General features: G+C 41.0%; 1 pseudogene; it reads right to left on the bottom strand.

The window, feature by feature from the left end:
* Positions 1–9,437: 9,437 nt before the first annotated feature.
* LOC101585389 lies at positions 9,438–10,817 on the bottom strand (annotated as a pseudogene).
* Positions 10,818–12,408: the final 1,591 nt, after the last annotated feature.

Genomic DNA, 12,408 nt, shown 5'->3' with positions numbered 1-12,408 from the left:
TATATATAATGATTTTATTTTAGGGAAAGGTCTACAGGGTTTCAGGGTCTCACTGCTAGGTCCCTCTCATAGTGATCTGCCTGTGTACAGCCTCCCAAGAGCTAGGATTACTGGTGCACACCACCATGTCCGGTCTCATCGCTGGCTCAGCACGCCCCGGGGGCGGGGCCAGCACTGAGAGAAGGATGTGTGTTAAAATACTAACTCATTTTTTCGAAGTGAGCACATTTTTGTGGATAAATGCTTGTTTTTTCCTCTACAGTTTTCTGTTTCCATAGTCTTATAATCAGAGAAACTTAAAATGGAGAAATAATAAATTGTATTTTGAAAGTCGCAGGAGTAGTTGTATTTGTGTGACTCTGAACATTTGCAGTGTTGTGAGATCTCTGGGGGCTCTTCGTGGTAATGGAAAGTGGCAAGCATGCATGGCTCCAACTCATAGTCCTTTTCTTGCCTTTTGTCTTTGTCCAGTGTCACAGATGAGTGTAGGAGAGCTAAGACTCATTCATGTACGGTAAAGTTCCCTTCGCTGAGCTCAGAAAAACCACATTGTTTAATCTCTTCCCCCAATTCCCCTATTTTCTTTGGATTCCTTCATTTTACCTAACTATGCCTAATCTGCTGAACAGACTTTTCGCCTTGTTCATTTGGACTTCTTCCCATTTCTCTGTCATTAATCTCTGTCTCTAATGTACTCTGACCTGAGCTTGTAACTCAACTCTTTGAGGACTTCTTAGGAAAGGGACAGAGTCCTCTTGCTGACTGACTGAGACACAACAGCTGCTACGTAAACCTCGGGAAGAAAGAGCCTCCCGCCCCCACGTGCTATGGTCCAAGGAGGTTTATTCATTGTAAGTTACCTGGAGCAAGCCAGAGAAACCTGATTTCGTTAAAGTGAGTCTCACACTATTCACTCAGTTTACACTTTCTCAATCAGAATATACTGAGAAGAATCTTATAACAGTGAAGTTTCAGCGTGAGGCAAGATCATGACACTGAGAGCCGTAAAGAGCTAGAGCAATTGGTAAGGTAGTGAGAATAGATAAAATCAATTGCAATGTGAATCATATACATTAATGGGTTCTATACAAAGTAGAATATAGTGGTTATGTGAATCTGTCTTTTAAATTTATGCAGATGCAGAGTCATATATATATATATATATATTTTTTTTTTTTTTTTAAGAGCTTACAAGGTGTTCAGTGTCCCTCTACTAGATCGGACTCGTAGTGATTCTCTTGTTTACAACCTCCCAAGAGTTGAGATTACAGGCGTGCATGACCACGCCCAATCTCAATTGCCATCTCAGCGAGCCCCGGGAGGAGGAGGGGCTGCATGGCAGGCCTGGATATCGAACCCCTGGACCCCACACCTTCTCTTAGGCGCTTTAATCCATTAAGCTATTTGACTGGCCCTGAGAATCACATTTTAGATGGAGTGAAAATTAACCAAATTATAAGGGAAGAGGTAAGAAGAGGTTCTTAGGTTAATGCAAGTGCCTGTGTCAGCCTGAGGCATATGCCAGAAAGAGTAGTGGGAAATTAATAGTGTTTGAGAGAGGCAGACAAAAAAACAACCCAAAACTATTGACAATAAACTTAGAATATTCACTCTGCTGTCCAAGAAGTGGAGACTACCTTCACACCCTTAACTGTGTGCAGCATACTGACTTTCTCTCAAAGAGCAGAGAGTGTAAAGCAGAGAAGGAAGCCCCATTTCACCTCCAAGAAACCTGACAAGTGCGGCTTCCACCAAGTCACTGAGGTCAACATAAGTGATCATAAATCACGGGATAGTAGGGGGTCTTTGATATGCTGTAATGGAAATAGCCCTTCCCCTCAGTGCTGTTTCTCCTCACAATGTGTTCCTTCATCTCATCAAAAGAGAACTACTGGCAAATTCCAACAGAAAGACATTTTATAAAATACATGGCCAGCACTCCTGAAAACTTTAAAGGTCACCCAAAGCAAGTTTTGTGTTAAAAAGAAATGCAGACAAGCGGAGCCTAAAGAGACATGATTAAATTTAATGTGATATCCTCCACGGAATACTTAGACAGAAAGAAAATAGTAAATAAAAACTAAAGACATCTGAATAAAGCAGCCTTCAATGAATAGTTACAAAAATGTATTGTTTCACTAATTATGACAAATCTACCATATTAATACAACTGTTAATAACAGACAAAACTCAATATGAGAATGTACAGATCGTATACACATCTTCACAAGATTTCCATAAATCTTTAACTGTTTTAATATATGTATATTACAAAGTCAACTGGTGATAAATGCCATGAAATACGATAAATCAAGGAATTTAGTTAGAAAGGTATAAGAGATGGATGAGATTTTTTTGGAATGCATTATGATGGGGTCCTTGTTAGGAGATATTTACAAAGAGGAAAACTGAAGAAGCAAAGGACCTGCTCACAGACAGGATAGATTCAAAGGTCCTGAGGTTGAAATGTACTTGCTATATTTAATGAACAGCGAACAGTCAAGTGTGGAAAAAACAATGAGCTAAGGGGGCTGTCATGAATTGAATTTGGAGAGGAAGCTGGGTCTAGGTAGCATAAAACTTTGAAGACCATAGTAAGGGATTTGGTTCTTACTTGGCATGAAATCAAACAGTGCTATAGGAATTGCCTTACATTGTGTTTTTATGATTTCCCTTGGTGCTTGCCTGAACCGTGACAGTAGAGGCCAGAGTAGAAACTGTGAACATCTCAGAACTTACTTTAAGTGTAATAACAGATGAAGGGTGATGATTATGGGATGGCAGGGTGGCAGTGCTGACTCTGAGAAGTAGCTATAATTTATACTGTTTTGAGCGCATATTATATACTGATAGGTTAGAAAAAGTAAGAAAAAAAGAAAAATGTTCTTTGGGCAACTGGGTGGGTGGTGGGTGCTGTTTACTAAGTTGGGGAAAATTTGGAGTGTGGAAGATTTCAGAAATAAACCTAGAAGTCATATGGGGATGGGAGAAGGTTTAGACACATGTGAGAGCTACCATCAGATTTTCAGATAGTACAGTAGATGATCTTGGAGCACAAAGCATATGCTTATGCTTCTATATAGATGCTTCAGTAAGACTGACTGGTGATTCGCAGAGAAGGTGGTTCTAAGTTACATGGCTTTGAAAACTGAACCCTGTAGGTGTCCAATATTTAATAAAAAAGAAGACCTTCTACTAATCTAGAAGCGGAACCAAGAAGGACTGTGTACCACAAATCAATGCAGACAGTGTTTCCAATAGATGGATCCATTTTATCAAACTGTATGAAAATTAGGTAAAATCAGACCTGAGAATTAATCATTTTATTAGTTGCATTGACAGTGGCAATTTAGAGTAATAATGAGGATAAAGGAATGATTAGAATAGATATTAGGAGAGATTAATAGGTAGGAAAAAGAAAAAGCTTTTATAAGCAACATTTAGTATGAATTTTTCCAGAAAGAGAAAGTATGACAGATGGTGAAAGGAATATGGAATCAAAAGAAATACCTTTTCTTTCCTGCTAGGTATTTATTGAGCATTTTAAGTTGACGAGATTGAACAAATAGTGAAAAATAGTGGATGGCGTGAAAGAAAATGGGGGAAAATTGTAGGAACAAAGCAGTTTAGGGATCAGAGCAAAAGCAATCTAGGTCACAAGTGGAGAGATCTACTAAAATAGGTGTCTGAATCCACTCACTATATAAGAAGAATGATGAGAGAGAAGTGTATATATGGGGTTAATAGGCTTGGTGGCATGAGGCTGAAGACAGTTTGTGATTGCATCTATTTTCTCAGAAAAATGAAAAGCAGGTCTCTAGTTGAAAATGAGGAGAGGAAGTGGTGACTTGCTATTTTAAGGAGCAAAGAAAAGGTGAGAAATAGTTGCTTTCGGGAAGTGGGAGAGTGAATTGGTTGCGCTAATATAATAGGTTGCTGTGGAGAGAGTTTAGATCATAAATTCAAAGGAAGTTTAGTCATCAAGTAAGGTAACTTCTTCAGTTTGTAGCATGAGCACAAGGGAAAACAGCACAAGTTGGATTTAACCAATTTCTGGATCTTGCAGATGATTATGCGGAAATGACTGGCACATTAGAGAAGGCTAGTTAGGAGTAATGGTGATAGTAGTAGGCTGACTCTGAACCGTGCTAGAGAGGTAGTGGAAAGCTGAGAGGTGGTGGAAAGCAAAATTAGAACTGTGTATAGAATGAAGATCCTGTCTGAAGAGTAGTTAGAGTGTTGAGTGTGGGGAGGTGAAAGGAAGCAGGCTATAAGAGGAAATGTAGGCACACTGCAAACTGGAAGCTGCAGGGCAGCTTTGAGTGGTGTTTGACTTATGGGTAGGAGCAAAATCTAGGAATGGCATGAGAAATGGGATAAAGGAATGATTTCCTTTAGTTAGAAGAAGTTAGAAGAAGGGAGCCGGGATATGAGAAAAGGTGGTTGAAGAAGAAGACAAGATGTTGAGTAACAAAGTGGTAGCTGGATCTTGAGGGGTCTAGTGTCATGGCAAGAGTTAAGTGCTTAAGGAGTCAATTCAGGGGTGAAGTCTTGTAAATAATAAGAAGGGTTAATAAGAAGGAGAGGGAGCTATAGCAAAGCAAAGAGGGGCGTAATTTCGGGGGTATTCATTAAAAGAGCTGGGATGATTCAGGAGGCAGAAGAAGCAATTTTTGCAATGCAAATCAGAGCTCATAACCTGTGAACCCTGACCTCAGTGAAATAAGAAAGCACTTCTTGAACTGGTGGCAGGGAAGAGACATTTCAGAGGCCAGGCTGGTTTGTAGAGTGGAAGGTAAAAAAGACATATTGAATGAAGAAGATGAACATGTGACACGAGGGTCTTATTCTTCCTCATGTTTAAGTTCCAGGAGTATTTTACTTAAGAGTCTAGCAGGTCTTAGAGCTAGAGTCAGATTAAAGGATTTAGAGAAAAGTAGATGGAAGGTCAAGTCTTATTATACTGTTTAAATAATACAAATAGAAAGGCATTGTACTAATGTTCTTTTTAGGAGGGACTATGGGTGCAAATATCAGCCTGCAGATTGGAAAGGTCACCTAAGCTATGTGTAGTGGTGTTACAGGCAGTGTTGGATGGAAACAATGCAGCTCTAACAATCTGCAGTAAATCTAACTCCTGATACCATGAACACAAAGAAATGGGATTGTGACAGCAATCTGAAGTCATAAGGAAAAGATTTGTGCTTAGTCTTTCAGGATTTAGGGTGCCATGGCGAACTGAGTAATCATCTTCTCCTCACCCACTTCCACTTGTATATCTATTGCCACAAAGCCTGTAAGTGAAACTTATCTGGAGGAATCTTCTCTGCGGATCTAATTATGTTCAAGGCTTTGACGGGAGATCATTAATGTGGACCCCACATTCAATATTAAATTCTAAGTAAAGGGAGGAAAGATTTAAACAAAGATTGTTATGTTAAGATAAAGGCAGAGATTGGAATCATGGAATTACAAGGCCAGGAATACCCAGGAGAGGCAGAAGTCCTCATAATCTAAGAGAGATGTATGGAGAAGATTCTCCCTGCATTGTCCAGACTGACCCCAGCCACCTTGTTTTCACACCCCAGTCTGTAGATCTGTGAGAGCACAAACTTCGGTGGTTTCAACCCATGGAATTGGTAGTGATTTGTTATGGTGGTGCTCACAAATTAATGCAGATGCCTAAGTAGAGCGATCACTTGATCACTTATGTCTTAGTTACTTACATTGTTGCTAAGGCAAAACACCTAGCACCCAAAGTTAAAGGAGGAAAGATTTACTTAGCTCACAGTTGGTAGGGGTTTCAATCCACACTTGGCTGGATCCATGGCAGGGTGACTTCACAGATGGGAGCATTTTATGGGGGCAGGAAACAGTCAAAGCAACAACAGAGAGACAAGACTCTTTCTGTTCCTTATATTGTATGCAGACCCCCTCCCCTAGGGTGACTGTAGCACACACATCCTTAATCCCAGCATTGCACCATGAATCAGTCACAAACTCTAAATTCAACCACCTCTGAAAACCCTGTTCCAGATGACTATATGAAACTTCAGGAAGACATGTATACACAAACCATGACAACATGCATGGACACATATGACTAGTTAGATTTTTATAGCGGCAAATTCTCAAGGATACTTGTGGTCAACATGGTGTGGCATCTCCTTAACCTACAGTGCTTAATGAGTTGATATAAAATAGTAATTGCAATGTTGTGTGCTCTTCTAATATATCATTACAATAATTTTACATTAATATGTGAATAAAAAATATTGGAATAAATGAATTGCATGAGAAAAAATTATGTGTGAAAGAGTACAGAGCAAGCTGTGCTCTTTGCACTATGTAGCACAGACTGTCATGGATCTGTACTGTTTATCTTTTTTTTTTTCAGAACTGGGGATTGAACTCAGGGCCTTGCACTTGCCAGGGAAGTGCTTATTCTACTGAGCCATCTCCCCAGCAGAGCAAGCATTTTAGTAGATGAGGTGACCTAAGGATGATTCCCTGGTGGAGGTTGATCTCTTTCTGAAGATCAGCAGAACTGATTGATCAATCAGTATGCCTCGGGGAATCAAGGGGCTAAGCTTTTCAGTTCAACCTGGCCCTATGCCATAATCTACAATGGCTCTTAACAATACATTGTAGAAGATAAAATAATGAATCTCTGAAAAATCTGTCTTGGGCCCTCTCTTTTTGTCCTTTTGTCTTCATGTAGTCGCCAGTGTTTTCCCAAGACAAAGGGGAAATTCCACAATTTTCACTATGGAGCACAGACTGTCACGGATCTTTGCCACCTGGAATAGCTTTGGTTTCCTGCTGACAGCATGATCTTGGCCTAGCTGGTAGATCTTTCCTAGGATTTCTGCACAAGTAACAGACAATTGCATTATTCATCATACTTTGATTTGTCCAATATTTGACCTCTTCATCTCTGCAAAGCATTGTTTTAGGCATGAGGGGTAAGGAAAATATCCCCTAAAACACATATTCTAGTGCATGGGAAAGAAAATTATCATACAATTACATAAGTCTCATCTCAGAAGACTGGAAAACAAAAGGATAAAGAAGTTTGGATAAAATGATCAGAGGTAAATTCTGAGGCGGCAGTGCTAGAGCATAGACGTGTATCACAACATACGTGAGGAATAGTATTCCAAGTAGGGAGAAGCACAAATAAAAAGCTCTAAGAGGAAAAACCTGAAACATAGTATGTAAATAAAAACAGGACTATCAAGATAATAATTTGATCGGATCAATGAGCTAGAATTTTATTTTATTTACTTTTAAGCCATTGTTCTACGTTAGGGTAGACACCTAATAAGGGTCATATAAACAGGTTGATATTTCTAAATTAGAGTGTCACACTGACCTCAGGGTGGAGAAGAGACAGTAGGAAACTATAAAGGGCTTTTGGGGAGCAGTTAGGGGCTTCTTCAGTTGTTGAAATAAGACACAGTGCTGGCTGGAGCAAGAGTGACCACTGAGGAAGTCGTAAGAAGTGTGCTGACTCAAGATGTATTAAGTAGAATTGTGACAAAGGACTTAAATGTGGAATGCAAAAGAGAGCAAAAATCAAGAGTGACTTACTGGCTTTCAACTGAGAAATTGAGTGGATGTTCATGATACTTACGGAGATAGAACAACCATAGAAGAATCGTGGTGCAATAACTGTTCGGAAATGATCATTTCTGCTTTTCAGCATTTAGATTTGAATGATATATAAAATGTTTAGATGAGATATGACATAGACAGCAATATGAACTCATGGTCACAGAGAGATTGAAGCAGGAGCTACAACTATGTTGAGTAAAACTGTAAATACAAAGGGCCAGTGAGATAGCTCAGCAGACTAAAGGACTGCTTAGGCAAGCGTGGGCAAGCTCAGGAACTGTGTTTCGATTGCTGGCACCACATGCTGCACAAGCCCTAAGCCCAGCGTGGGGTGAGCCGGCTGGAGTTCAGGTGTAGTGATGCGTGCCTGTGATCCCAGCCCTGGGGATGCTGAAAACAGGAGGATCACCACAAGTCTGAGCTTTGTAGTGAGACCCTGCAAGAACCAAATACATAAATCCAAACCAAAGCAAAACAACTAAATACAGATCTCATCCAAAGAATGACTTAGGGATAAAATTCCAAGGAGCGATAATGAAGAGGCTTGAAAAATCTTGAAAACTGTACAACAAACAAAAAGTGTAGCTGCAAAGCAAAGTATCTCTTAAGCAAGAATTATGGAATATCACCTGTGAGATGATAAGAAAGGGATCAGTGGAACTACTGAGATGATCAGTGAGGCCTGTGTGCATGTATGAAGACATTACACTGAACCCCACTGATGCAGCCAGTTAATGAGTGTTAATAAAAAATAAGTCTGGTCTTGCCCCCAGGGCATGCTGAGACTAGGATTGAGATGGCATGGTGGCGTGTGCCTGCAAACCTAGGTCTTGGAAGGCTGAAAACAGGAGAATCACTACAAGTCTGATCTACGTAGTGAAACACTGAAGACCCTGTACTTTTTTTTTTTTAAGGCTTAAAATGTGCTTTAATAAATTGATGCTGTGTTACTGCTCCATTTCTCAAAAAACCTCAAACTTAAGGTATCATGGATAAATCTAACATGGTACACCAATAAAAAATGCACAGCATAACTACCTAAGACGGGCAAGGCTAAGAGTTACTTTGGGACCTCCAGCATACAGCAACCCTACTCCCAAGATTGTACTAGGCCTATCAAGAAAAGCTGTGAACAGCAACATCATAAACACAAAAAATGTCACTTCTGGGATGTCCTTACCCAAGGAAGAGATGGAGGCAAGTTAACATAGATGTTTTTAAAAGGTATACTAAAATGAAAATCTCTAAGAGAAAATGTCTTTAGTACATGAAAGGGTAGTATATGGGATAAAACAAAACTGTACATATGCTGTCTGGGGCTCTGTGGGCATTTGCCTGAATTCTCACCTGGGAGCAAATGGAGCAGTGGGGCTAAAGTCACTGGGAGATATTTATTTATTTATTTATTTATTTATTTATTTATTTATTTATTGTTTTTGTGGTGTATGTGGCAGTGTCTCTGGGTATGAGGGGTGTAGAAAGCAAGTAAAACACAATAGACAAAAAAAAAAGCTGAATGCTTAAGATCAATGGGACTCTAAGGAATCATCCTGTCATCATTCCCCACAGCCTTCAACAATTCATTGTATTTGACATTTCAGGAGTGTGTCACACAGAACCAATTAAACAAACCACACTGAATTTGTTGAATATCGCCCCTTTCTTGCCCTCTGCCCCCAGCATACTCCCTTAGAGTACTATAAGCAGGAAAGACCTAATTATGGGAAGGATTCCCTAACACTTTTTTAGGGTAGAATTCTGTCTAGGGCAAAAGGGTTCCTTGTTTTAAGGGTTTCAGGAAACTAGACACTGCAACTTTATTAGTATTGGTGATGTTTGTTGGGAGCAAATCCAGCTCCAGGAGAGGCAGGGTGGAAAGCAGGAGGGGTTCCACCAATTGCCCCAATTCCTTCCATCGTAGCAGCCTGGTCAAAGTGTTCACTTGTTGGTGACATCAATCCCAAGGTTCCACCAGGCATCACAGTGGCAGGTCCTGCAGGAGCTGGAGTACCAGCTGGCACTGGAGCAGGGGCATGGCGCCTCTGTTGTTCATGCCCATAGCACCTCCCATAGCCATCTGGCCCATCCATATCTCTTGTTCTCATGCATCAGGGAAGGTCCCCTTGAATCCTTTCTGCTGTAGCTGCATCATCTCTTCTTGCTGCTGCGTTTCTTCTTCAAGGCTCCTACACTCCTCTTCTTGGCTGAGCTCCATTGCTTTTGTTTTTGGACCTCTTGTTTATGCAGCTCTTCTATTCTCCAAAGTTCTTCTTGGTGTCTCATCAAATCCTGCCTCATCAGCATGACCTGGTGCTCGTGGCGAGCAGCCTCCATCTCCATCTCTAGCTTTTCACGGGCTTCCTTGATGTTGCGGTCCACTTGATCGTGCGGCTGCTTCTCCATCTCAGTAAGAGCCTTCCAGCGCGTGGCATATTCATATTCAAAGGAGCCAGCCTGTGCAAATTGAGGTGGCTGCTGTCTCTCCTTGTGAAATTGCTGGTTCTTCATAACAAGCTTTGTGGAAGTCCTTCTTCATCATCTAACTGGTCCATAGGCTCCACAGTCACAGGCCAAGGAAATGTGGTTAGTGGGAAAGACCCTTCACTGTCTAGAGCTTTCCGTGCAGCTGGCTTCCCTGAGAACTCAACAGTGCCTTTTTCTGAGGGTCTTCCTTGATCATCCACAATGGCTACAGCCCTTTCTACCTGATCAACACAGAAAAGGCTTCTTCCAGTAGTTCGTTGGGCATGTACTGAGAAAGGTTTTGGCCTGTAAGGGATGCACAATGGCAAGCAAAGTGCACGCTCAGTTGCTTTCCACAGAGAGGCATATTATCCAGCTCCACTTTGTCAACCTCTGCAAGGGCTCATGTTTCCAAGCAGATAAAGCCAAAACCTTTATCCTTATAAATGAAAACTCTTGCTTTCCCATATTTCTCAAATAGTTTCCTCATTTCCTCCTCAGTGATATCAGGGGGAAAGATTGCCCACCAAGAGGAGGCTACATTGGGTAAATGTCTTCTCTCTTGGTTTCTTAAAATTCTTTAGGTCAATATTCAAACCTTCATTTTGGCTACTAGCCTGTTGCCCATTTGCAGGCATTGGTGGTGGCAGAGGTGGCGGCTGTGGCTGGTGGTGCTGATATAACTTCCTCGGGGTATGGTTCTGCTTCTCCAAGTCAAAGGTCTTATTGCTCTGCATTTTTATGCTCTCAACTTGATTGAAGACAGCAAAGTGCCTCCAGTCCTAACTTCAACTTTGCCAATACCAACAGTCCTCTCTGCAGAGTAACAGCAATTCTACCCAGGCTTCTACCGAGAAAAAGCGAACACCCTATCCTAAATGAAAAAAAAAATTGCATTAAATTGGAATTGTTTTTTAGTTTTCTTCCAAACATACTGAGACACTGAGTAAATTTATTGACCTTTGGTGACTTGAGTGTGTGTGTGTGTGTGTGTGTGTGTGTGTGTGTATGATGCATTTATGAATATGTGAACTCTTTGCATATGAATGACAAGTTGTGATTAAAAAAATTGAAAAATTGACAACATAATTTGGTTACTTATTGTTTCTGGCTTCTGAATTTCTGTGTTAAGATACAGTATGACAGGGCCAGGGAGATAGTTGGGCAGTCTAAGCACCTGCCTGGCAAGCACAAGGACCCGGATTCAATCCCCAGTACCACATGCCATCCCAGCCCCACACTGTTCCAACCTCTGAAACCAGGTATGGTGGTGCATGCCTGTAATTCCAGCACTGGGGAGGCTGAGATAGGGGGATCACTATGAGTCCAAGATGCATAGTGAGACACGGTACCAAATAAATAAATAAATCTTAAAAAAAGAAATATCATGATATTTTAAGAATTTAGTTGCTTAGGGCAGTGGCCCTAGAAGTTTTGGAACCAGGAACTAGTTTCTGGAGCGACAATATTTCCATTGATCAAGAATGAGGTGTAGGCAATGGTCTCAGGATGACTCTAAGGAGCCCAGTACCTACATACATCGCAGGCACAGTTCATAGGTGTGCACTCCTATGAGGATCTGCTACCTCTGCTGATCTGACAGGAGGCTGAGCTCCAGAGGTAAAGTGAAAGATGGGCAGTGCTTGTAAATATGAACGGAGCTTTGCTTGGTCATCCACTGCTCTCCATCTGGATGGGGCCCCGTTGCTAAGGGTCCATGGGTGACTACTGATCTTGACCCCAGGGTGGGGGAGCCCTCATTTTGAGCATCAAATGAAGGAGAGGAACTCAGCAATGCTTTGATACCCACAGCGTACAGTACAGTGCTGGGGCATACTGAATAGAAAGAATAGAACATCTGAGAAACAAATTGAAAATGAGTCTTAAAAGCCTTCCTCAAGTTTGATTTTATTTATTTTTTATGTATTTTGTATAGGCTTTCACCACACAGCTCAGAATCTTAGCAATCCTCCTATCTTAGCTTTCCTAGCGCTGGGATTATAGGATTGCGCCATCATGCCCCATCTCAGTGTGCCTAGGGCAGGGCCGGCACAGCATGTAGTGCTGGGATTGAACCTTGGTCCTTGCACTTGCCTAAGCAAGTGCTCAAGTTTTAAGTGATTGTTAGAAGTTTTTCAGGAAAAGTAGGCTAGAACTGAAGCTATTAGGTTACATTTTTTCAAGTATCTTGGATCTTCCTCCTCAGTTGTTCTCTGACAGATTATTGAAAGTTATTTTTACTCACAAACAGTGCTTATACTGATTAAAAGTAATTGCACATCTGTCACCTACTAATTGTGTCAGATCCCATGAAAAATAGTATGAGAG

The sequence above is a fragment of the Octodon degus genome, unplaced genomic scaffold (assembly GCF_000260255.1).
Source record: "Octodon degus isolate 3935 unplaced genomic scaffold, OctDeg1.0 scaffold00014, whole genome shotgun sequence".
NCBI classification, from domain to species: Eukaryota; Metazoa; Chordata; class Mammalia; order Rodentia; family Octodontidae; genus Octodon; species Octodon degus.
The sequence above is the reverse complement of the archived record's forward strand: the minus strand, read 5'-3'. Positions and strand labels throughout refer to the sequence as shown.